The 27,996-nt window shown below is 24.2% G+C and overlaps 1 long non-coding RNA gene across 12 annotated transcripts; it reads right to left on the bottom strand.

Annotated features, from left to right (window-relative positions):
• Positions 1 to 63: 63 nt before the first annotated feature.
• LOC125774320 (uncharacterized) lies at positions 64 to 27,996 on the bottom strand. 12 transcript variants are annotated; one of them, XR_007420791.1, is made up of 3 exons: positions 27,964 to 27,996; positions 8,886 to 8,920; positions 64 to 117 (listed from the first exon to the last, which is right to left on the bottom strand). It is a non-coding gene; the product is annotated as an uncharacterized LOC125774320 (long non-coding RNA). The 12 variants fall into 12 exon arrangements; XR_007420795.1 differs by lacking the exon at positions 27,964 to 27,996 and adding an exon at positions 22,502 to 22,534; XR_007420799.1 differs by lacking the exon at positions 27,964 to 27,996 and adding an exon at positions 21,847 to 21,879.

Genomic DNA, 27,996 nt, shown 5'->3' with positions numbered 1-27,996 from the left:
CGAAAAAACCTAACTTTTTCTAAAAAACCTAACTTATACCAAAACTAACTTTTTCGAAAAAACCTAACTTTTTCGAAAAAACCTAACTTTTACCAAAACTTACTTTTTCGAAAAAACCTAACTTTTACCAAAACTAACTTTTTCGAAAAAACCTAACTTTTTCATAAAAACCTAACTTATACCAAAACTAACTTTTTGTAAAAAACCTAACTTATACCAAAACTAACTTTTTCAAAAAAACCTAACTTATACCAAAACTAACTTTTTCTAAAAAACCTAACTTATACCAATACTAACTTTTTCGAAAAAACCCAACTTATACCAAAACTAACTTTTTCTTAAAAACCTAACTTATACCAAAACTAACTTTTTCGAAAAAACCTAACTTATACCAAAACTAACTTTTTCTAAAAAACCTAACTTTTTCTAAAAAACCTAACTTATACCAAAACTAACTTTTTCTAAAAAACCTAACTTATACCAAAACTAACTTTTTCTAAAAAACCTAACTTATACCAATACTAACTTTTTCGAAAAAACCTAACTTATACCAAAACTAACTTTTTCGAAAAAACCTAACTCATACCAAAACTAACTTTTTCGAAAAAACCTAACTTATAAAAAAACTAACTTTTTCGAAAAAACCTAACTTATACCAAAACTCACTTTTTCTAAAAAACCTAACTTTTTCTAAAAAACCTAACTTATACCAAAACTAACTTTTTCGAAAAAACCTAACTTTTTCGAAAAAACCTAACTTTTACCAAAACTTACTTTTTCGAAAAAACCTAACTTTTACCAAAACTAACTTTTTCGAAAAAACCTAACTTTTTCATAAAAACCTAACTTATACCAAAACTAACTTTTTCTAAAAAACCTAACTTATACCAAAACTAACTTTTTCTAAAAAACCTAACTTATACCAATACTAACTTTTTCGAAAAAACCTTACTTTTTCGAAAAAACCTAACTTTTACCAAAACTAACTTATTATAAAAAACCTAACTTTTTCTCAAAAACCTAACTTATACCAAAACTAACTTTTTCTTAAAAACCTAACTTTTTCTTAAAAATCTAACTTTTTCTTAAAAAAGTTTTCTTTTTTTCTTTTTCGAAAAAACCTAACTTATACCAAAACTAACTTTTTCTTAAAAACCTAACTTATACCAAAACTAACTTTTTCGAAAAAACCTAACTTTTTCGAAAAAACCTAACTTATACCAAAACTAACTTTTTCTAAAAAACCTAACTTATACCAAAACTAACTTTTTCTTAAAAACCTAACTTATACCAAAACTAACTTTTTCGAAAAAACCTAACTTTTTCTAAAAAACCTAACTTATACCAAAACTAACTTTTTCGAAAAAACCTAACTTTTTCGAAAAAACCTAACTTTTACCAAAACTTACTTTTTCGAAAAAACCTAACTTTTACCAAAACTAACTTTTTCGAAAAAACCTAACTTTTTCATAAAAACCTAACTTATACCAAAACTAACTTTTTCTAAAAAACCTAACTTATACCAAAACTAACTTTTTCAAAAAAACCTAACTTATACCAAAACTAACTTTTTCTAAAAAACCTAACTTATACCAATACTAAATTTTTCGAAAAAACCCAACTTATACCAAAACTAACTTTTTCTTAAAAACCTAACTTATACCAAAACTAACTTTTTCGAAAAAACCTAACTTATACCAAAACTAACTTTTTCTAAAAAACCTAACTTTTTCGAAAAAACCTAACTTATACCAAAACTAACTTTTTCTTAAAAACCTAACTTATACCAAAACTAACTTTTTCTAAAAAACCTAACTTATACCAAAACTAACTTTTTCGAAAAAACCTAACTTATACCAAAACTAACTTTTTCGAAAAAACCTAACTTTTACCAAAAAACCTAACTTTTTCTAAAAAACCTAACTTATACCAAAACTAACTTTTTCTAAAAAACCTAACTTTTTCTAAAAAACCTAACTTATACCAAAACTAACTTTTTCGAAAAAACCTAACTTTTTCGAAAAAACCTAACTTTTACCAAAACTTACTTTTTCGAAAAAACCTAACTTTTACCAAAACTAACTTTTTCGAAAAAACCTAACTTTTTCATAAAAACCTAACTTATACCAAAACTAACTTTTTCTAAAAAACCTAACTTATACCAAAACTAACTTTTTCTAAAAAACCTAACTTATACCAAAACTAACTTTTTCTAAAAAACCTAACTTATACCAATACTAACTTTTTCGAAAAAACCTAACTTATACCAAAACTAACTTTTTCGAAAAAACCTAACTCATACCAAAACTAACTTTTTCGAAAAAACCTAACTTATAAAAAAACTAACTTTTTCGAAAAAACCTAACTTATACCAAAACTAACTTTTTCTAAAAAACCTAACTTATACCAAAACTAACTTTTTCTAAAAAACCTAACTTATACCAAAACTAACTTTTTCGAAAAAACCTAACTTATACCAAAACTAACTTATTCTAAAAAACCTAACTTTTTCTCAAAAACCTAACTTATACCAAAACTAACTTTTTCTTAAAAACCTAACTTATACCAAAACTAACTTTTTCGAAAAAACCTAACTTATACCAAAACTAACTTTTTCTTAAAAACCTAACTTTTTCGAAAAAACCTAACTTTTTCGAAAAAACCTAACTTTTACCAAAACTAACTTTTTCGAAAAAACCTAACTTATACCAAAACTAACTTTTTCTAAAAAACCTAACTTTTTCTAAAAAACCTAACTTTTACCAAAACTAACTTTTTCTAAAAAACCTAACTTATACAAAAACTAACTTTTTCTAAAAAACCTAACTTATACCAAAACTAACTTTTTCGAAAAAACCTAACCTATACCAAAACTAACTTTTTCGAAAAAACCTAACTTATACCAAAACTAACTTTTTCGAAAAAACCTAACTTTTTCTTAAAAACCTAACTTATACCAAAACTTACTTTTTCTCAAAAACCTAACTTATACCAAAATTAACTTTTTCGAAAAAACCTAACTTTTACCAAAACTAACTTATTCTAAAAAACCTAACTTTTTCTCAAAAACCTAACTTATACCAAAATTAACTTTTTCTTAAAAACCTAACTTTTTCTTAAAAACCTAACTTATACCAAAACTAACTTTTTCTTAAAAACCTTACTTTTTCTCAAAAACCTAACTTATACCAAAACTAACTTTTTCTTAAAAACCTAACTTTTTCTTAAAAACCTAACTTATACCAAAACTAACTTTTTCGAAAAAACCTAATTTATACCAAAACTAACTTTTTCGAAAAAACCTAACTTATACCAAAACTAACTTTTTCTTAAAAACCTAACTTTTTCGAAAAAACCTAACTTATACCAAAACTAACTTTTTCTAAAAAACCTAACTTTTTCATAAAAACCTAACTTATACCAAAACTAACTTTTTCGAAAAAACCTAACTTATATTAAAACTAACTTTTTCTCAAAAACCTAACTTATACCAAAACTAACTTTTTCTAAAAAACCTAACTTATACCAAAACTAACTTTTTCGAAAAAACCTAACTTATACCAAAACTAACTTTTTCGTAAAAACCTAACTTATACCAAAACTAACTTTTTCGAAAAAACCTAACTTTTTCATAAAAACCTAACTTATACCAAAACTAACTTTTTCGAAAAAACCTAACTTATACCAAAACTAACTTTTTCGAAAAAACCTAATTTATACCAAAACTAACTTTTTCGAAAAAACCTAAATTATACCAAAACTAACTTTTTCGAAAAAACCTAACTTATACCAAAACTAACTTTTTCTCAAAAACCTAACTTATACCAAAACTAACTTTTTCGAAAAAACCTAACTTATACCAAAACTAACTTTTTCGAAAAAACCTAACTTTTTCATAAAAACCTAACTTATACCAAAACTAACTTTTTCGAAAAAACCTAACTTATACCAAAACTAACTTTTTCGAAAAAACCTAACTTATACCAAAACTAACTTTTTCGAAAAAACCTAACTTTTACCAAAACTAACTTATTCTAAAAAACCTAACTTTTTCTAAAAAACCTAACTTATACCAAAATTAACTTTTTCTTAAAAACCTAACTTTTTCTAAAAAACCTAACTTTTTCGAAAAAACCTAACTTTTACCAAAACTAACTTTTTCGAAAAAACCTAACTTATAAAAAAAACTAACTTTTTCTAAAAAACCTAACTTTTACCAAAACTAACTTTTTCTAAAAAACCTTACTTTTTCGAAAAAACCTAACTTATACCAAAACTAACTTTTTCTTAAAAACCTAACTTATAAAAAAACTAACTTTTTTTTAAAAAAATAACTTTTACCAAAACTAACTTTTTCGAAAAAACCTAACTTTTTCATAAAAACCTAACTTATACCAAAACTAACTTTTTCGAAAAAACCTAACTTATACCAAAACTAACTTTTTTTTAAAAAAATAACTTTTACCAAAACTAACTTTTTCGAAAAAACCTAACTTTTTCGAAAAAACCTAACTTTTTCGAAAAAACCTAACTTTTACCAAAACTAACTTTTTCGAAAAAACCTAACTTTTTCTCAAAAACCTAACTTTTACCAAAACTAACTTTTTCTTAAAAACCTAACTTATACCAAAACTAACTTTTTCGAAAAAACCTAACTTATACCAAAACTAACTTTTTCGAAAAAACCTAATTTATACCAAAACTAACTTTTTCGAAAAAACCTAACTTATACCAAAACTAACTTTTTCGAAAAAACCTAATTTATACCAAAACTAACTTTTTCGAAAAAACCTAACTTATACCAAAACTAACTTTTTCTAAAAAACCTAACTTATACCAAAACTAACTTTTTCTAAAAAACCTAACTTTTTCATAAAAACCTAACTTATACCAAAACTAACTTTTTCGAAAAAACCTAACTTATACCAAAACTAACTTTTTCGAAAAAACCTAACTTTTTCATAAAAACCTAACTTATACCAAAACTAACTTTTTCGAAAAAACCTAACTTATACCAAAACTAACTTTTTCGAAAAAACCTAACTTATACCAAAACTAACTTTTTCTAAAAAACCTTACTTTTTCGAAAAAACCTAACTTATACCAAAACTAACTTTTTCGAAAAAACCTAACTTTTTCTTAAAAACCTAACTTATACCAAAACTAACTTTTTCGAAAAAACCTAACTTATACCAAAACTAACTTTTTCGAAAAAACCTAACTTATACCAAAACTAACTTTTTCTAAAAAACCTTACTTTTTCGAAAAAACCTAACTTTTACCAAAACTAACTTTTTCGAAAAAACCTAACTTTTTCATAAAAACCTAACTTATACCAAAACTAACTTTTTCGAAAAAACCTAACTTATACCAAAACTAACTTTTTCTTAAAAACCTAACTTTTACCAAAACTAACTTTTTTGAAAAAACCTAACTTTTTCATAAAAACCTAACTTATACCAAAACTAACTTTTTCTTAAAAACCTAACTTATACCAAAACTAACTTTTTCTTAAAAACCTAACTTATACCAAAACTAACTTTTAAGAAAAAACCCAACTTATACCAAAACTAACTTTTTCGAAAAAACCTAACTTATACCAAAACTAACTTTTTCTAAAAAACCTAACTTATACCAAAACTAACTTTTTCGAAAAAACCTAACTTATACCAAAACTAACTTTTTCTTAAAAACCTAATTTATACCAAAACTAACTTTTTCGAAAAAACCTAACTTATACCAAAACTAACTTTTTCTTAAAAACCTAACTTATACCAAAACTAACTTTTTCTAAAAAACCTAACTTTTTCGAAAAAACCTAACTTATACCAAAACTAACTTTTTCTAAAAAACCTTACTTTTTCTTAAAAACCCAACTTATACCAAAAATAACTTTTTCGAAAAAACCTAACTTATACCAAAACTAACTTTTTCTAAAAAACCTATATTATACCAGAACTAACTTTTTCGAAAAAACCTAACTTATACCAAAACTAACTTTTTCGAAAAAACCTAACTTATACCAAAACTAACTTTTTCGAAAAAACCTAACTTATACCAAAACTAACTTTTTCTAAAAAACCTAACTTATACCAAAACTAACTTTTTCGAAAAAACCTAACTTATACCAAAACTAACTTTTTCTAAAAAACCTAACTTATACCAAAACTAACTTTTTCTAAAAAACCTAACTTTTTTGAAAAAACCTAACTTATACCAAAACTAACTTTTTCGAAAAAACCTAACTTATACCAAAACTAACTTTTTCGAAAAAACCTAACTTATACCAAAACTAACTTTTTCGAAAAAACCTAACTTATACCAAAACTAACTTTTTCGAAAAAACCTAACTTATACCAAAACTAACTTTTTCTTAAAAACCTAACTTATACCAAAACTAACTTTTTCGAAAAAACCTAACTTATACCAAAACTAACTTTTTCGAAAAAACCTAACTTATACCAAAACTAACTTTTTCTTAAAAACCTAACTTATACCAAAACTAACTTTTTCGAAAAAACCTAACTTATACCAAAACTAACTTTTTCTTAAAAACCTAACTTATACCAAAACTAACTTTTTCTAAAAAACCTAACTTATACCAAAACTAACTTTTTCGAAAAAACCTAACTTATACCAAAACTAACTTTTTCGAAAAAACCTAACTTTTTCTAAAAAACCTAACTTATACCAAAACTAACTTTTTCTTAAAAACCTAACTTATACCAAAACTAACTTTTTCGAAAAAACCTAACTTATACCAAAACTAACTTTTTCGAAAAAACCTAACTTATACCAAAACTAACTTTTTCTTAAAAACCTAACTTATACCAAAACTAACTTTTTCGAAAAAACCTAACTTTTACCAAAACTAACTTTTTCTAAAAAACCTAACTTATACCAAAACTAACTTTTTCGAAAAAACCTAACTTATACCAAAACTAACTTTTTCGAAAAAACCTAACTTATACCAAAACTAACTTTTTCGAAAAAACCTAACTTTTTCTAAAAAACCTAACTTTTACCAAAACTAACTTATTATAAAAAACCTAACTTTTTCTCAAAAACCTAACTTATACCAAAACTAACTTTTTCGAAAAAACCTAACTTATACCAAAACTAACTTTTTCTTAAAAACCTAACTTATACCAAAACTAACTTTTTCTAAAAAACCTTACTTTTTCGAAAAAACCTAACTTTTACCAAAACTAACTTTTTCATAAAAACCTAACTTATACCAAAACTAACTTTTTCGAAAAAACCTAACTTATACCAAAACTAACTTTTTCTAAAAAACCTAACTTTTACCAAAACTAACTTTTTCGAAAAAACCTAACTTTTTCATAAAAACCTAACTTATACCAAAACTAACTTTTTCTTAAAAACCTAACTTATACCAAAACTAACTTTTTCTTAAAAACCTAACTTATACCAAAACTAACTTTTAAGAAAAAACCCAACTTATACCAAAACTAACTTTTTCGAAAAAACCTAACTTATACCAAAACTAACTTTTTCTTAAAAACCTAACTTATACCAAAACTAACTTTTTCGAAAAAACCTAACTTATACCAAAACTAACTTTTTCTAAAAAACCTATCTTATACCAAAACTAACTTTTTCTAAAAAACCTAACTTTTTCGAAAAAACCTAACTTTTACCAAAACTAACTTTTTCGAAAAAACCTAACTTATACCAAAACTAACTTTTTCGAAAAAACCTAACTTATACCAAAACTAACTTTTTCGAAAAAACCTAACTTTTTCTAAAAAACCTAACTTTTACCAAAACTAACTTATTATAAAAAACCTAACTTTTTCTCAAAAACCTAACCTATACCAAAACTAACTTTTTCTTAAAAACCTAACTTATACCAAAACTAACTTTTTCGAAAAAACCTAACTTATACCAAAACTAACTTTTTCGAAAAAACCTAACTTATACCAAAACTAACTTTTTCTTAAAAACCTAACTTATACCAAAACTAACTTTTTCTTAAAAACCTAACTTATACCAAAACTAACTTTTTCGAAAAAACCTAACTTATACCAATACTAACTTTTTCGAAAAAACCTAACTTATACCAAAACTAACTTTTTCGAAAAAACCTAACTCATACCAAAACTAACTTTTTCGAAAAAACCTAACTTATAAAAAAACTAACTTTTTCGAAAAAACCTAACTTATACCAAAACTCACTTTTTCTAAAAAACCTAACTTTTTCTAAAAAACCTAACTTTTACCAAAACTAACTTTTTCTAAAAAACCTAACTTATACCAAAACTAACTTTTTCTAAAAAAACCTAACTTATACCAAAACTAACTTTTTCGAAAAAACCTAACTTATACCAAAACTAACTTTTTCGAAAAAACCTAACTTATACCAAAACTAACTTTTTCGAAAAAACCTAACTTATACCAAAACTAACTTTTTCTAAAAAACCTTACTTTTTCGAAAAAACCTAACTTTTACCAAAACTAACTTTTTCGAAAAAACCTAACTTTTTCATAAAAACCTAACTTATACCAAAACTAACTTTTTCGAAAAAACCTAACTTATACCAAAACTAACTTTTTCGAAAAAACCTTACTTATACCAAAACTAACTTTTTCTAAAAAACCTTACTTTTTCGAAAAAACCTAACTTTTACCAAAACTAACTTTTTCTAAAAAACCTAACTTATACCAAAACTAACTATTTCTAAAAAACCTAACTTATACCAAAACTAACTGTTTCGAAAAAACCTAACTTATACCAAAACTAACTTTTTCGAAAAAACCTAACTTATACCAAAACTAACTTTTTCTTAAAAACCCAACTTATACCAAAACTAACTTTTTCGAAAAAACCTAACTTATACCAAAACTAACTTTTTCGAAAAAACCTAACTTATACCAAAACTAACTTGTTCTTAAAAACCTAACTTATACCAAAACTAACTTTTTCGAAAAAACCTAACTTATAAAAAAACTAACTTTTTCGAAAAAACCTAACTTATACCAAAACTCACTTTTTCTAAAAAACCTAACTTTTTCTAAAAAACCTAACTTTTACCAAAACTAACTTTTTCTAAAAAACCTAACTTATACCAAAACTAACTTTTTCGAAAAAACCTAACTTATACCAAAACTAACTTTTTCTTAAAAACCTAACTTATACCAAAACTAACTTTTTCGAAAAAACCTAACTTATACCAAAACTAACTTTTTCGAAAAAACCTAACTTATACCAAAACTAACTTTTTCGAAAAAACCTAACTCATACCAAAACTAACTTTTTCGAAAAAACCTAACTTATAAAAAAACTAACTTTTTCGAAAAAACCTAACTTATACCAAAACTCACTTTTTCTAAAAAACCTAACTTTTTCTAAAAAACCTAACTTTTACCAAAACTAACTTTTTCTAAAAAACCTAACTTATACCAAAACTAACTTTTTCTAAAAAAACCTAACTTATACCAAAACTAACTTTTTCTCAAAAACCTAACTTATACCAAAACTAACTTTTTCTTAAAAACCTAACTTATACCAAAACTAACTTTTTCTAAAAAACCTTACTTTTTCGAAAAAACCTAACTTTTACCAAAACTAACTTTTTCGAAAAAACCTAACTTTTTCATAAAAACCTAACTTATACCAAAACTAACTTTTTCGAAAAAACCTAACTTATACCAAAACTAACTTTTTCGAAAAAACCTTACTTATACCAAAACTAACTTTTTCTAAAAAACCTTACTTTTTTGAAAAAACCTAACTTTTACCAAAACTAATTTTTTCTAAAAAACCTAACTTATACCAAAACTAACTTTTTCTAAAAAACCTAACTTATACCAAAACTAACTTTTTCGAAAAAACCTAACTTATACCAAAACTAACTTTTTCGAAAAAACCTAACTTATACCAAAACTAACTTTTTCTTAAAAACCTAACTTATACCAAAACTAACTTTTTCGAAAAAACCTAACTTATACCAAAACTAACTTTTTCGAAAAAACCTAACTTATACCAAAACTAACTTTTTCTTAAAAACCTAACTTATACCAAAACTAACTTTTTCGAAAAAACCTAACTTATACCAAAACTAACTTTTTCTTAAAAACCTAACTTATACCAAAACTAACTTTTTCTAAAAAAACCTAACTTATACCAAAACTAACTTTTTCGAAAAAACCTAATTTATACCAAAACTAACTTTTTCGAAAAAACCTAACTTTTACCAAAACTAACTTTTTCTAAAAAACCTAACTTATACCAAAACTAACTTTTTCTAAAAAACCTAACTTATACCAAAACTAACTTTTTCGAAAAAACCTAACTTATACCAAAACTAACTTTTTCGAAAAAACCTAACTTATACCAAAACTAACTTTTTCTTAAAAACCTAACTTTTACCAAAACTAACTTTTTCGAAAAAACCTAACTTTTTCATAAAAACCTAACTTATACCAAAACTAACTTTTTCTTAAAAACCTAACTTATACCAAAACTAACTTTTTCTTAAAAACCTAACTTATACCAAAACTAACTTTTAAGAAAAAACCCAACTTATACCAAAACTAACTTTTTCGAAAAAACCTAACTTATACCAAAACTAACTTTTTCTTAAAAACCTAACTTATACCAAAACTAACTTTTCCGAAAAAACCTAACTTATACCAAAACTAACTTTTTCTAAAAAACCTTACTTTTACCAAAACTAACTTTTTCGAAAAAACCTAACTTATACCAAAACTAACTTTTTCGAACAAACCTAACTTATACCAAAACTAACTTTTTCTTAAAAACCTAACTCATACCAAAACTAACTTTTTCGAAAAAACCTAACTTATAAAAAAACTAACTTTTTCGAAAAAACCTAACTTATACCAAAACTCACTTTTTCTAAAAAACCTAACTTTTTCTAAAAAACCTAACTTTTACCAAAACTAACTTTTTCTAAAAAACCTAACTTATACCAAAACTAACTTTTTCTAAAAAAACCTAACTTATACCAAAACTAACTTTTTCGAAAAAACCTAACTTATACCAAAACTAACTTTTTCGAAAAAACCTAACTTATACCAAAACTAACTTTTTCGAAAAAACCTAATTTAAACCAAAACTAACTTTTTCGAAAAAACCTAACTTATACCAAAACTAACTTTTTCGAAAAAACCTTACTTTTTCGAAAAAACCTAACTTATACCAAAACTAACTTTTTCGAAAAAACCTAACTTATACCAAAACTAACTTTTTCTCAAAAACCTAACTTATACCAAAACTAACTTTTTCTTAAAAACCTAACTTATACCAAAACTAACTTTTTCGAAAAAACCTAACTTATACCAAAACTAACTTTTTCTAAAAAATCTTACTTTTTCGAAAAAACCTAACTTTTACCAAAACTAACTTTTTCGAAAAAACCTAACTTTTTCATAAAAACCTAACTTATACCAAAACTAACTTTTTCGAAAAAACCTAACTTATACCAAAACTAACTTTTTCTTAAAAACCTAACTTATACCAAAACTAACTTTTTCTAAAAAACCTAACTTATACCAAAACTAACTTTTTCGAAAAAACCTTACTTTTTCGACAAAACCTAACTTTTAAAAAAACTAATTTTTTCGAAAAAACCTAACTTTTACCAAAACTAACTTTTTCTAAAAAACCTAACTTTTTCGAAAAAACCTTACTTTTTCGAAAAAACCTAACTTTTACCAAAACTAACTTTTTCTTAAAAACCTAACTTTTTCTCAAAAACCTAACTTATACCAAAACTAACTTTTTCGAAAAAACCTAACTTATACCAAAACTAACTTTTTTGAAAAAACCTAACTTATACCAAAACTAACTTTTTCGAAAAAACCTAACTTTTTCTAAAAAACCTAACTTTTTCTTAAAAACCTAACTTTTACCAAAACTAACTTGTTCGAAAAAACCTAACTTATACCAAAACTATTTTTTTCGAAAAAACCTAACTTATACCAAAACTAACTTATTATAAAAAACCTAACTTTTTCTCAAAAACCTAACTTATACCAAAACTAACTTTTTCTTAAAAACCTAACTTATACCAAAACTAACTTTTTCTTAAAAAATTAACTTATACCAAAACTAACTTTTAAGAAAAAACCCAACTTATACCAAAACTAACTTTTTCTTAAAAACCTAACTTTTTCTTAAAAAACTAACTTTTTCTTAAAAACCTAACTTATACCAAAACTAACTTTTTCGAAAAAACCTAACTTATACCAAAACTAACTTTTTCTAAAAAACCTTACTTTTTCGAAAAAACCTAACTTATACCAAAACTAACTTTTTCGAAAAAACCTAACTTATACCAAAACTAACTTTTTCTCAAAAACCTAACTTATACCAAAACTAACTTTTTCTTAAAAACCTAACTTATACCAAAACTAACTTTTTCGAAAAAACCTAACTTATGCCAAAACTAACTTTTTCGAAAAAACCTAATTTATACCAAAACTAACTTTTTCGAAAAAACCTAACTTATACCAAAACTAACTTTTTCTAAAAAACCTTACTTTTTCGAAAAAACCTAAATTATACCAAAACTAACTTTTTCTAAAAAACCTAACTTATACCAAAACTAACTTTTTCTCAAAAACCTAACTTATACCAAAACTAACTTTTTCGAAAAAACCTAACTTATACCAAAACTAACTTTTTCTTAAAAACCTAACTTATACCAAAACTAACTTTTTCTTAAAAACCTAACTTATACCAAAACTAACTTTTTCGAAAAAACCTAACTTTTTCTTAAAAACCTAACTTATACCAAAACTAACTTTTTCTAAAAAACCTAACTTATTCCAAAACTAACTTTTTCGAAAAAACCTAACTTATACCAAAACTAACTTTTTCTTAAAAACCTAACTTATACCAAAACTAACTTTTTCGAAAAAACCTAACTTTTTCTAAAAAACCTAACTTTTACCAAAACTAACTTTTTCTCAAAAACCTAACTTATACCAAAACTAACTTTTTCGAAAAAACCTAACTTATACCAAAACTAACTTTTTCGAAAAAACCTAACTTATACCAAAACTAACTTTTTCGAAAAAACCTAATTTATACCAAAACTAACTTTTTCGAAAAAACCTAAATTATACCAAAACTAACTTTTTCGAAAAAACCTAACTTATACCAAAACTAACTTTTTCTCAAAAACCTAACTTATACCAAAACTAACTTTTTCGAAAAAACCTAATTTATACCAAAACTAACTTTTTCGAAAAAACCTAACTTTTTCATAAAAACCTAACTTATACCAAAACTAACTTTTTCGAAAAAACCTAACTTATACCAAAACTAACTTTTTCGAAAAAACCTAACTTATACCAAAACTAACTTTTTCTAAAAAACCTAACTTATACCAAAACTAACTTTTTCTAAAAAACCTTACTTTTTCGAAAAAACCTAAATTATACCAAAACTAACTTTTTCTAAAAAACCTAACTTATACCAAAACTAACTTTTTCTCAAAAACCTAACTTATACCAAAACTAACTTTTTCGAAAAAACCTAACTTTTACCAAAACTAACTTTTTCTTGAAAACCTAACTTATACCAAAACTAACTTTTTCGAAAAAACCTAACTTATACCAAAACTAACTTTTTCTAAAAAACCTTACTTTTTCGAAAAAACCTAACTTTTACCAAAACTAACTTTATCGAAAAAACCTAACTTTTTCATAAAAACCTAACTTATACCAAAACTAACTTTTTCTTAAAAACCTAACTTATACCAAAACTAACTTTTTCGAAAAAACCTAACTTTTTCATAAAAACCTAACTTATACCAAAACTAACTTTTTCGAAAAAACCTAACTTATACCAAAACTAACTTTTTCTTAAAAACCTAACTTATACCAAAACTAACTTTTTCTTAAAAACCTAACTTATACCAAAACTAACTTTTTCGAAAAAACCTTACTTATACCAATACTAACTTTTTCGAAAAAACCTAACTTATACCAAAACTAACTTTTTCGAAAAAACCTAACTTATACCAAAACTAACTTTTTCGAAAAAACCTAACTTATACCAAAACTAACTTTTTCGAAAAAACCTAATTTATACCAAAACTAACTTTTTCGAAAAAACCTAACTTATACCAAAACTAACTTTTTCTCAAAAACCTAACTTATACCAAAACTAACTTTTTCGAAAAAACCTAACTTATACCAAAACTAACTTTTTCTTAAAAACCTAACTTATACCAAAACTAGCTTTTTCGAAAAAACCTAACTTTTTCATAAAAACCTAACTTATACCAAAACTAACTTTTTCGAAAAAACCTAACTTATACCAAAACTAACTTTTTCTTAAAAACCTAACTTATACCAAAACTAACTTTTTCTTAAAAACCTAACTTATACCAAAACTAACTTTTTCGAAAAAACCTTACTTATACCAATACTAACTTTTTCGAAAAAACCTAACTCATACCAAAACTAACTTTTTCGAAAAAACCTTACTCATACCAAAACTAACTTTTTCGAAAAAACCTAACTTATACCAAAACTAACTTTTTCTAAAAAACCTAACTTATACCAAAACTAACTTTTTCTAAAAAACCTAACTTATACCAAAACTAACTTTTTCGAAAAAACCTAACTTATACCAAAACTAACTTATTCGAAAAAATCTAATTTATACCAAAACTAACTTTTTCTAAAAAACCTAACTTATACCAAAACTAACTTTTTCTAAAAAACCTAACTTATACCAAAACTAACTTTTTCGAAAAAACCTAACTTATACCAAAACTAACTTTTTCGAAAAAATCTAATTTATACCAAAACTAACTTTTTCTCAAAAACCTAACTTATACCAAAACTAACTTTTTCTTAAAAACCTAACTTATACCAAAACTAACTTTTTCTTAAAAAATTAACTTATACCAAAACTAACTTTTAAGAAAAAACCCAACTTATACCAAAACTAACTTTTTCTTAAAAACCTAACTTTTTCTTAAAAAACTAACTTTTTCTTAAAAACCTAACTTATACCAAAACTAACTTTTTCGAAAAAACCTAACTTATACCAAAACTAACTTTTTCTAAAAAACCTTACTTTTTCGAAAAAACCTAACTTATACCAAAACTAACTTTTTCGAAAAAACCTAACTTATACCAAAACTAACTTTTTCTCAAAAACCTAACTTATACCAAAACTAACTTTTTCTTAAAAACCTAACTTATACCAAAACTAACTTTTTCGAAAAAACCTAACTTATGCCAAAACTAACTTTTTCGAAAAAACCTAATTTATACCAAAACTAACTTTTTCGAAAAAACCTAACTTATACCAAAACTAACTTTTTCTAAAAAACCTTACTTTTTCGAAAAAACCTAAATTATACCAAAACTAACTTTTTCTAAAAAACCTAACTTATACCAAAACTAACTTTTTCTCAAAAACCTAACTTATACCAAAACTAACTTTTTCGAAAAAACCTAACTTATACCAAAACTAACTTTTTCTTAAAAACCTAACTTATACCAAAACTAACTTTTTCTTAAAAACCTAACTTATACCAAAACTAACTTTTTCGAAAAAACCTAACTTTTTCTTAAAAACCTAACTTATACCAAAACTAACTTTTTCTAAAAAACCTAACTTATTCCAAAACTAACTTTTTCGAAAAAACCTAACTTATACCAAAACTAACTTTTTCTTAAAAACCTAACTTATACCAAAACTAACTTTTTCGAAAAAACCTAACTTTTTCTAAAAAACCTAACTTTTACCAAAACTAACTTTTTCTCAAAAACCTAACTTATACCAAAACTAACTTTTTCGAAAAAACCTAACTTATACCAAAACTAACTTTTTCGAAAAAACCTAACTTTTTCATAAAAACCTAACTTATACCAAAACTAACTTTTTCGAAAAAACCTAACTTATACCAAAACTAACTTTTTGGAAAAAACCTAACTTATACCAAAACTAACTTTTTCTAAAAAACCTAACTTATACCAAAACTAACTTTTTCTAAAAAACCTTACTTTTTCGAAAAAACCTAAATTATACCAAAACTAACTTTTTCTAAAAAACCTAACTTATACCAAAACTAACTTTTTCTCAAAAACCTAACTTATACCAAAACTAACTTTTTCGAAAAAACCTAACTTATACCAAAACTAACTTTTTCTTGAAAACCTAACTTATACCAAAACTAACTTTTTCGAAAAAACCTAACTTATACCAAAACTAACTTTTTCTAAAAAACCTTACTTTTTCGAAAAAACCTAACTTTTACCAAAACTAACTTTTTCGAAAAAACCTAACTTTTTCATAAAAACCTAACTTATACCAAAACTAACTTTTTCTTAAAAACCTAACTTATACCAAAACTAACTTTTTCGAAAAAACCTAACTTTTTCATAAAAACCTAACTTATACCAAAACTAACTTTTTCGAAAAAACCTAACTTATACCAAAACTAACTTTTTCTTAAAAACCTAACTTATACCAAAACTAACTTTTTCTTAAAAACCTAACTTATACCAAAACTAACTTTTTCGAAAAAACCTTACTTATACCAATACTAACTTTTTCGAAAAAACCTAACTTATACCAAAACTAACTTTTTCGAAAAAACCTAACTTATACCAAAACTAACTTTTTCGAAAAAACCTAACTTATACCAAAACTAACTTTTTCGAAAAAACCTAATTTATACCAAAACTAACTTTTTCGAAAAAACCTAACTTATACCAAAACTAACTTTTTCTCAAAAACCTAACTTATACCAAAACTAACTTTTTCGAAAAAACCTAACTTATACCAAAACTAACTTTTTCTTAAAAACCTAACTTATACCAAAACTAGCTTTTTCGAAAAAACCTAACTTTTTCATAAAAACCTAACTTATACCAAAACTAACTTTTTCGAAAAAACCTAACTTATACCAAAACTAACTTTTTCTTAAAAACCTAACTTATACCAAAACTAACTTTTTCTTAAAAACCTAACTTATACCAAAACTAACTTTTTCGAAAAAACCTTACTTATACCAATACTAACTTTTTCGAAAAAACCTAACTCATACCAAAACTAACTTTTTCGAAAAAACCTAACTCATACCAAAACTAACTTTTTCGAAAAAACCTAACTTATACCAAAACTAACTTTTTCTAAAAAACCTAACTTATACCAAAACTAACTTTTTCTAAAAAACCTAACTTATACCAAAACTAACTTTTTCGAAAAAACCTAACTTATACCAAAACTAACTTTTTCGAAAAAATCTAATTTATACCAAAACTAACTTTTTCTAAAAAACCTAACTTATACCAAAACTAACTTTTTCTAAAAAACCTAACTTATACCAAAACTAACTTTTTCGAAAAAACCTAACTTATACCAAAACTTACTTTTTCGAAAAAACCTAACTTATACCAAAACTAACTTTTTCGAAAAAACCTAACTTATACCAAAACTAACTTTTTCTAAAAAACCTAACTTATACCAAAACTAACTTTTTCTTAAAAACCTAACTTATACCAAAACTAACTTTTTCGAAAAAACCTAACTTATACCAAAACTAACTTTTTCGAAAAAACCTAATTTATACCAAAACTAACTTTTTCGAAAAAACCTAACTTATACCAAAACTAACTTTTTCTCAAAAACCTAACTTATACCAAAACTAACTTTTTCGAAAAAACCTAACTTATACCAAAACTAACTTTTTCATAAAAACCTAACTTATACCAAAACTAACTTTTTCGAAAAAACCTAACTTTTTCGAAAAAACCTAACTTATACCAAAACTAACTTTTTCGAAAAAACCTAACTTATACCAAAACTAACTTTTTCTTAAAAACCTAACTTATACCAAAACTAACTTTTTCTAAAAAAACCTAACTTATACCAAAACTAACTTTTTCGAAAAAAACCTAATTTATACCAAAACTAACTTTTTCGAAAAAACCTAACTTATACCAAAACTAACTTTTTCTCAAAAACCTAACTTATACCAAAACTAACTTTTTCGAAAAAACCTAACTTATACCAAAACTAACTTTTTCATAAAAACCTAACTTATACCAAAACTAACTTTTTCGAAAAAACCTAACTTTTTCGAAAAAACCTAACTTATACCAAAACTAACTTTTTCGAAAAAACCTAACTTATACCAAAACTAACTTTTTCTTAAAAACCTAACTTATACCAAAACTAACTTTTTCTAAAAAAACCTAACTTATACCAAAACTAACTTTTTCGAAAAAAACCTAATTTATACCAAAACTAACTTTTTCGAAAAAACCTAACTTATACCAAAACTAACTTTTTCGAAAAAACCTAACTTATACCAAAACTAACTTTTTCTTAAAAACCTAACTTATACCAAAACTAACTTTTTCTAAAAAAACCTAACTTGTACCAAAACTAACTTTTTCGAAAAAACCTAATTTATACCAAAACTAACTTTTTCGAAAAAACCTAACTTATACCAAAACTAACTTTTTCGAAAAAACCTAACTTATACCAAAACTAACTTTTTCGAAAAAACCTAACTTATACCAAAACTAACTTTTTCGAAAAAACCTAACTTATACCAAAACTAACTTTTTCTTAAAAACCTAACTTATACCAAAACTAACTTTTTCGAAAAAACCTAACTTATACCAAAACTAACTTTTTCTTAAAAACCTAACTTATACCAAAACTAACTTTTTCGAAAAAACCTAACTTTTTCATAAAAACCTAACTTATACCAAAACTAACTTTTTCTAAAAAACCTAACTTATACCAAAACTAACTTTTTCTAAAAAACCTAACTTATACCAAAACTAACTTTTTCGAAAAAACCTAACTTATACCAAAACTAACTTTTTCGAAAAAACCTAACTTATACCAAAACTAACTTTTTCGAAAAAACCTAACTTATACCAAAACTAACTTTTTCTTAAAAACCTAACTTATACCAAAACTAACTTTTTCGAAAAAACCTAACTTATACCAAAACTAACTTTTTCTTAAAAACCTAACTTATACCAAAACTAACTTTTTCGAAAAAACCTAACTTTTACCAAAACTAACTTTTTCGAAAAAACCTAACTTTTTCATAATAACCTAACTTATACCAAAACTAACTTTTTCGAAAAAACCTAACTTATACCAAAACTAACTTTTTCTTAAAAACCTAACTTTTACCAAAACTAACTTTTTCGAAAAAACCTATTTTATACCAAAACTTACTTTTTCTAAAAAACCTAACTTATACCAAAACTAACTTTTTCTAAAAAACCTAACTTATACCAAAACTAAGTTTTTCTAAAAAACCTAACTTTTTCGAAAAAACCTAACTTATACCAAAACTAACTTTTTCGAAAAAACCTAACTTATACCAAAACTAACTTTTTCTAAAAAACCTAACTTATACCAAAACTAACTTTTTCGAAAAAACCTAACTTATACCAAAACTAACTTTTTCTAAAAAACCTAACTTATACCAAAACTAACTTTTTCTAAAAAACCTAACTTTTTCGAAAAAACCTAACTTATACCAAAACTAACTTTTTCGAAAAAACCTAACTTATACCAAAACTTACTTTTTCTAAAAAACCTATATTATACCAAAACTAACTTTTTCGAAAAAACCTAACTTATACCAAAACTAACTTTTTCTAAAAAACCTAACTTTTACCAAAACTAACTTTTTCTAAAAAACCTAACTTTTTCGAAAAAACCTAACTTATAATAAAACTAACTTTTTCGAAAAAACCTAACTTATACCAAAACTAACTTTTTCTAAAAAACCTAACTTATACCAAAACTAACTTTTTCGAAAAAACCTAACTTATACCAAAACTAACTTTTTCTAAAAAACCTAACTTATACCAAAACTAACTTATTCTAAAAAACCTAACTTTTTCGAAAAAACCTAACTGATACCAAAACTAACTTTTTCGAAAAAACCTAACTTATACCAAAACTAACTTTTTCTAAAAAACCTAACTTATACCAAAACTAACTTTTTCTAAAAAACCTAACTTATACCAAAACTAACTTTTTCTAAAAAACCTAACTTTTTCGAAAAAACCTAACTTATACCAAAACTAACTTTTTCGAAAAAACCTAACTTATACCAAAACTAACTTTTTCTTAAAAACCTAACTTATACCAAAACTAACTTTTTCGAAAAAACCTAACTTATACCAAAACTAACTTTTTCTAAAAAACCTAACTTATACCAAAACTAACTTTTTCGAAAAAACCTTACTTATACCAAAGCTAACTTTTTCGAAAAAACCTGACTTTTTCTTAAAAACCTAACTTATACCAAAACTTACTTTTTCTCAAAAACCTAACTTATACCAAAATTAACTTTTTCGAAAAAACCTAACTTTTACCAAAACTAACTTTTTCTAAAAAAACCTAACTTATACCAAAACTAACTTTTTCTAAAAAAACCTAACTTGTACCAAAACTAACTTTTTCGAAAAAACCTAACTTATACCAAAACTAACTTTTTCTAAAAAACCTAACTTATACCAAAACTAACTTTTTCGAAAAAACCTAACTTATACCAAAACTAACTTTTTCGAAACAACCTAACTTATACCAAAACTAACTTTTTCGAAAAAACCTAACTTATACCAAAACTAACTTTTTCTAAAAAAACCTAACTTATACCAAAACTAACTTTTTCGAAAAAACCTAACTTATACCAAAACTAACTTTTTCGAAAAAACCTAACTTATACCAAAACTAACTTTTTCGAAACAACCTAACTTATACCAAAACTAACTTTTTCGAAAAAACCTAACTTATACCAAAACTAACTTTTTCTAAAAAACCTAACTTATACCAAAACTAACTTTTTCTAAAAAACCTAATTTATACCAAAACTAAGTTTTTCTAAAAAACCTAACTTTTTCGAAAAAACCTAACTTATACCAAAACTAACTTTTTCTAAAAAACCTAACTTTTTCGAAAAAACCTAACTTATACCAAAACTAACTTTTTCGAAAAAACCTAACTTATACCAAAACTTACTTTTTCTAAAAAACCTATATTATACCAAAACTAACTTTTTCGAAAAAACCTAACTTATACCAAAACTAACTTTTTCTAAAAAACCTAACTTTTACCAAAACTAACTTTTTCTAAAAAACCTAACTTTTTCGAAAAAACCTAACTTATAATAAAACTAACTTTTTCGAAAAAACCTAACTTATACCAAAACTAACTTTTTCGAAAAAACCTAACTTATACCAAAACTAACTTTTTCGAAAAAACCTAACTTTTTCTTAAAAACCTAACTTATACCAAAACTTACTTTTTCTCAAAAACCTAACTTATACCAAAATTAACTTTTTCGAAAAAACTTAACTTTTACCAAAACTAACTTTTTCTAAAAAAACCTAACTTATACCAAAACTAACTTTTTCTAAAAAAACCTAACTTATACCAAAACTAACTTTTTCGAAAAAACCTAACTTATACCAAAACTAACTTTTTCGAAAAAACCTAACTTATACCAAAACTAACTTTTTCGAAAAAACCTAACTTATACCAAAACTAACTTTTTCGAAAAAACCTAACTTATACCAAAACTAACTTTTTCTTAAAAACCTAACTTTTTCGAAAAAACCTAACTTATACCAAAACTAACTTTTTCTAAAAAACCTAACTTTTTCATAAAAACCTAACTTATACCAAAACTAACTTTTTCGAAAAAACCTAACTTATACCAAAACTAACTTTTTCTCAAAAACCTAACTTATACCAAAACTAACTTTTTCGAAAAAACCTAACTTATACCAAAACTAACTTTTTCGAAAAAACCTAATTTATACCAAAACTAACTTTTTCTTAAAAACCTAACTTTTTCTAAAAAACCTAACTTATACCAAAACTAACTTTTTCTAAAAAACCTAACTTATACCAAAACTAACTTTTTCTAAAAAACCTAACTTATACCAAAACTAACTTTTTCTAAAAAACCTAACTTTTTCGAAAAAACCTAACTTATACCAAAACTAACTTTTTCGAAAAAACCTAACTTTTTCGAAAAAACCTAACTTATACCAAAACTAACTTTTTCTAAAAAACCTAACTTTTTCATAAAAACCTAACTTATACCAAAACTAACTTTTTCGAAAAAACCTAACTTTTTCTCAAAAACCTAACTTTTACCAAAACTAACTTTTTCTTAAAAACCTAACTTATACCAAAACTAACTTTTTCGAAAAAACCTAATTTATACCAAAACTAACTTTTTCGAAAAAACCTAACTTATACCAAAACTAACTTTTTCTCAAAAACCTAACTTATACCAAAACTAACTTTTTCGAAAAAACCTAACTTATACCAAAACTAACTTTTTCGAAAAAACCTAATTTATACCAAAACTAACTTTTTCTCAAAAACCTAACTTATACCAAAACTAACTTTTTCGAAAAAACCTAACTTATACCAAAACTAACTTTTTCGAAAAAACCTAATTTATACCAAAACTAACTTTTTCTTAAAAACCTAACTTTTTCTAAAAAACCTAACTTATACCAAAACTAACTTTTTCTAAAAAACCTAACTTATACCAAAACTAACTTTTTCTAAAAAACCTAACTTATACCAAAACTAACTTTTTCTAAAAAACCTAACTTTTTCGAAAAAACCTAATTTATACCAAAACTAACTTTTTCTTAAAAACCTAACTTTTTCGAAAAAACCTAACTTATACCAAAACTAACTTTTTCTCAAAAACCTAACTTATACCAAAACTAACTTCTTCGAAAAAACCTAACTTATACCAAAACTAACTTTTTCGAAAAAACCTAATTTATACCAAAACTAACTTTTTCTCAAAAACCTAACTTATACCAAAACTAACTTTTTCGAAAAAACCTAACTTATACCAAAACTAACTTTTTCGAAAAAACCTAATTTATACCAAAACTAACTTTTTCTAAAAAACCTAACTTTTTCGAAAAAACCTAACTTTTACCAAAACTAACTTTTTCGAAAAAACCTAACTTATACCAAAACTAACTTTTTCTTAAAAACCTAACTTATACCAACACTAACTTTTTCTTAAAAACCTAACTTATACCAAAACTAACTTTTACGAAAAAACCTAACTTATACCAAAACTAACTTTTTCGAAAAAACCTAACTTATACCAAAACTAACTTTTTCTATAAAACCTAACTTATACCAAAACTAACTTTTTCTTAAAAACCTTACTTTTACCAAAACTAACTTTTTCGAAAAAACCTAACTTTTTCATAAAAACCTAACTTATACCAAAACTAACTTTTTCTAAAAAACCTAACTTTTTCGAAAAAACCTAACTTTTACCAAAACTAACTTTTTCGAAAAAACCTAACTTATACCAAAACTAACTTTTTCTTAAAAACCTAACTTATACCAACACTAACTTTTTCTTAAAAACCTAACTTATACCAAAACTAACTTTTTCGAAAAAACCTAACTTATACCAAAACTAACTTTTTCGAAAAAACCTAACTTTTTCTAAAAAACCTAACTTATACCAAAACTAACTTTTTCGAAAAAACCTAACTTATAAAAAACTAACTTTTTCTTAAAAACCTAACTTATACCAAAACTAACTTTTTCTAAAAAACCTAACTTATACCAAAACTAACTTTTTCTAAAAAACCTTACTTTTTCGAAAAAACCTAACTTATACCAAAACTAACTTTTTCGAAAAAAACTAACTTATACCAAAACTAACTTTTTCTAAAAAACCTAACTTATACCAAAACTAACTTTTTCGAAAAAACCTAACTTATACCAAAACTAACTTTTTCGAAAAAACCAAACTTTTACCAAAAAACCTAACTTTTTCTAAAAAACCTAACTTATACCAAAACTAACTTTTTCTAAAAAACCTAACTTATACCAAAACTAACTTTTTCGAAAAAACCTAACTTTTTCGAAAAAACCTAACTTTTACCAAAACTTACTTTTTCGAAAAAACCTAACTTATACCAAAACTAACTTTTTCTAAAAAACCTTACTTTTTCGAAAAAACCTAACTTTTACCAAAACTAACTTTTTCGAAAAAACCTAACTTTTTCATAAAAACCTAACTTATACCAAAACTAACTTTTTCGAAAAAACCTAACTCATACCAAAACTAACTTTTTCAAAAAAACCTAACTTATAAAAAAAACTAACTTTTTCGAAAAAACCTAACTTATACCAAAACTAACTTTTTCTAAAAAACCTTACTTTTTCGAAAAAACCTAACTTTTACCAAAACTAACTTTTTCGAAAAAACCTAACTTTTTCTAAAAAAACCTAACTTATACCAAAACTAACTTTTTCTTAAAAACCTAACTTATACCAAAACTAACTTTTTCGAAAAAACCTAACTTTTTCATAAAAACCTAACTTATACCAAAACTAACTTTTTCTTAAAAACCTAACTTTTACCAAAACTAACTTTTTCGAAAAAACCTAACTTTTTCATAAAAACCTAACTTATACCAAAACTAACTTTTTCGAAAAAACCTAACTTATACCAAAACTAACTTTTTCTAAAAAACCTAACTTATACCAAAACTAACTTTTTCTTAAAAACCTAACTTATACCAAAACTAACTTTTTCGAAAAAACCTAACTTTTTCTTAAAAACCTAACTTCTACCAAAACTAACTTTTTCTAAAAAACCTAACTTATACCAAAACTAACATTTTCTAAAAAACCTAACTTATACCAAAACTAACTTTTTCTAAAAAAACCTAACTTATACCAAAACTAACTTTTTCGAAAAAACCTAATTTATACCAAAACTAACTTTTTCGAAAAAACCTAACTTATACCAAAACTCACTTTTTCTAAAAAACCTAACTTATACCAAAACTAACTTTTTCGAAAAAACCTAACTTATACCAAAACTAACTTTTTCTTAAAAACCTAACTTATACCAAAACTAACTTTTTCGAAAAAACCTAACTTATACCAAAACTAACTTTTTCTAAAAAACCTTACTTTTTCGAAAAAACCTTACTTTTACCAAAACTAACTTTTTCGAAAAAACCTAACTTTTTCATAAAAACCTAACTTATACCAAAACTTACTTTTTCTAAAAAACCTAACTTATACCAAAACTAACTTTTTCTAAAAAACCTAACTTATACCAAAACTAACTTTTTCGAAAAAACCTAACTTATACCAATACTAACTTTTTCGAAAAAACCTAACTTATACCAAAACTAACTTTTTCGAAAAAACCTAACTCATACCAAAACTAACTTTTTCAAAAAAACCTAACTTATAAAAAAAACTAACTTTTTCGAAAAAACCTAACTTATACCAAAACTAACTTTTTCTAAAAAACCTTACTTTTTCGAAAAAACCTAACTTTTACCAAAACTAACTTTTTCGAAAAAACCTAACTTTTTCTAAAAAAACCTAACTTATACCAAAACTAACTTTTTCTTAAAAACCTAACTTTTACCAAAACTAACTTTTTCGAAAAAACCTAACTTTTTCATAAAAACCTAACTTATACCAAAACTAACTTTTTCTTAAAAACCTAACTTTTACCAAAACTAACTTTTTCGAAAAAACCTAACTTTTTCATAAAAACCTAACTTATACCAAAACTAACTTTTTCGAAAAAACCTAACTTATACCAAAACTAACTTTTTCTAAAAAACCTAACTTATACCAAAACTAACTTTTTCTTAAAAACCTAACTTATACCAAAACTAACTTTTTCGAAAAAACCTAACTTTTTCTTAAAAACCTAACTTCTACCAAAACTAACTTTTTCTAAAAAACCTAACTTATACCAAAACTAACATTTTCTAAAAAACCTAACTTATACCAAAACTAACTTTTTCTAAAAAAACCTAACTTATACCAAAACTAACTTTTTCGAAAAAACCTAATTTATACCAAAACTAACTTTTTCGAAAAAACCTAACTTATACCAAAACTCACTTTTTCTAAAAAACCTAACTTATACCAAAACTAACTTTTTCGAAAAAACCTAACTTATACCAAAACTAACTTTTTCTTAAAAACCTAACTTATACCAAAACTAACTTTTTCGAAAAAACCTAACTTATACCAAAACTAACTTTTTCGAAAAAACCTAACTTTTACCAAAACTAACTTTTTCGAAAAAACCTAACTTATACCAAAACTAACTTTTTCTTAAAAACCTAACTTATACCAAAACTAACTTTTTCGAAAAAACCTAACTTATACCAAAACTAACTTTTTCTAAAAAACCTTACTTTTTCTCAAAAACCTAACTTATACCAAAATTAACTTTTTCTTAAAATCCTAACTTTTTCTAAAAAACCTAACTTATACCAAAACTAACTTTTTCGAAAAAACCTAACTTATACCAAAACTAACTTTTTCTTAAAAACCTAACTTATACCAAAACTAACTTTTTCGAAAAAACCTAACTTATACCAAAACTAACTTTTTCTAAAAAACCTTACTTTTTCGAAAAAACCTAACTTTTACCAAAACTAACTTTTTCGAAAAAACCTAACTTTTTCATAAAAACCTAACTTATACCAAAACTAACTTTTTCTTAAAAACCTAACTTTTACCAAAACTAACTTTTTCGAAAAAACCTAACTTTTTCATAAAAACCTAACTTATACCAAAACTAACTTTTTCTTAAAAACCTAACTTTTACCAAAACTAACTTTTTCGAAAAAACCTAACTTATACCAAAACTAACTTTTTCTAAAAAACCTAACTTATACCAAAACTAACTTTTTCGAAAAAACCTAACTTATACCAAAACTAACTTTTTCTAAAAAACCTAACTTATACCAAAACTAACTTTTTCTAAAAAACCTAACTTATACCAAAACTAACTTTTTCTTAAAAACCTAACTTATACCAAAACTAACTTTTTCGAAAAAACCTAACTTATACCAAAACTAACTTTTTCTAAAAAACCTAACTTCTACCAAAACTAACTTTTTCTTAAAAACCTAACTTATACCAAAACTAACTTTTTCGAAAAAACCTAACTTATACCAAAACTAACTTTTTCGAAAAAACCTAATTTATACCAAAACTAACTTTTTCGAAAAAACCTAACTTATACCAAAACTAACTTTTTCTTAAAAACCTAACTTATACCAAAACTAACTTTTTCGAAAAAACCTAACTTTTTCATAAAAACCTAAGTTATACCAAAACTAACTTTTTCGAAAAAACCTAACTTATACCAAAACTAACTTTTTCTAAAAAACCTAACTTATACCAAAACTAATTTTTTTTTAAAAACCTAACTTATACCAAAACTAACTTTTTCGAAAAAACCTAACTTATACCAAAACTAACTTTTTCTCAAAAACCTAACTTATACCAAAACTAACTTTTTCGAAAAAACCTAACTTATACCAAAACTAACTTTTTCGAAAAAACCTAACTTTTTCATAAAAACCTAACTTATACCAAAACTAACTTTTTCTTAAAAACCTAACTTTTACCAAAACTAACTTTTTCGAAAAAACCTAACTCATACCAAAACTAACTTTTTCGAAAAAACCTAACTTATACCAAAACTAACTTTTTCGAAAAAACCCAACTTATACCAAAACTAACTTTTTCTAAAAAACCTAACTTATACCAATACTAACTTTTTCGAAAAAACCTAACTTATACCAAAACTAACTTTTTCGAAAAAACCTAACTCATACCAAAACTAACTTTTTCGAAAAAACCTAACTTATACCAAAACTAACTTTTTCTAAAAAACCTAACTTATACCAAAACTAACTTTTTCTAAAAAACCTAACTTATACCAAAACTCACTTTTTCGAAAAAACCTAACTTATACCAAAACTAACTTTTTCGAAAAAACCTAACTTATACCAAAACTAACTTTTTCGAAAAAACCTAACTTTTACCAAAACTAACTTATTCTAAAAAACCTAGCTTTTTCTCAAAAACCTAACTTATACCAAAATTAACTTTTTCTTAAAAACCTAACTTTTTCTAAAAAACCTAACTTATACCAA

This window comes from Anopheles funestus, unplaced genomic scaffold (assembly GCF_943734845.2).
Source record: "Anopheles funestus unplaced genomic scaffold, idAnoFuneDA-416_04 scaffold_148_ctg1, whole genome shotgun sequence".
NCBI lineage: Eukaryota > Metazoa > Arthropoda > Insecta > Diptera > Culicidae > Anopheles > Anopheles funestus.
The sequence above is the reverse complement of the archived record's forward strand: the minus strand, read 5'-3'. Positions and strand labels throughout refer to the sequence as shown.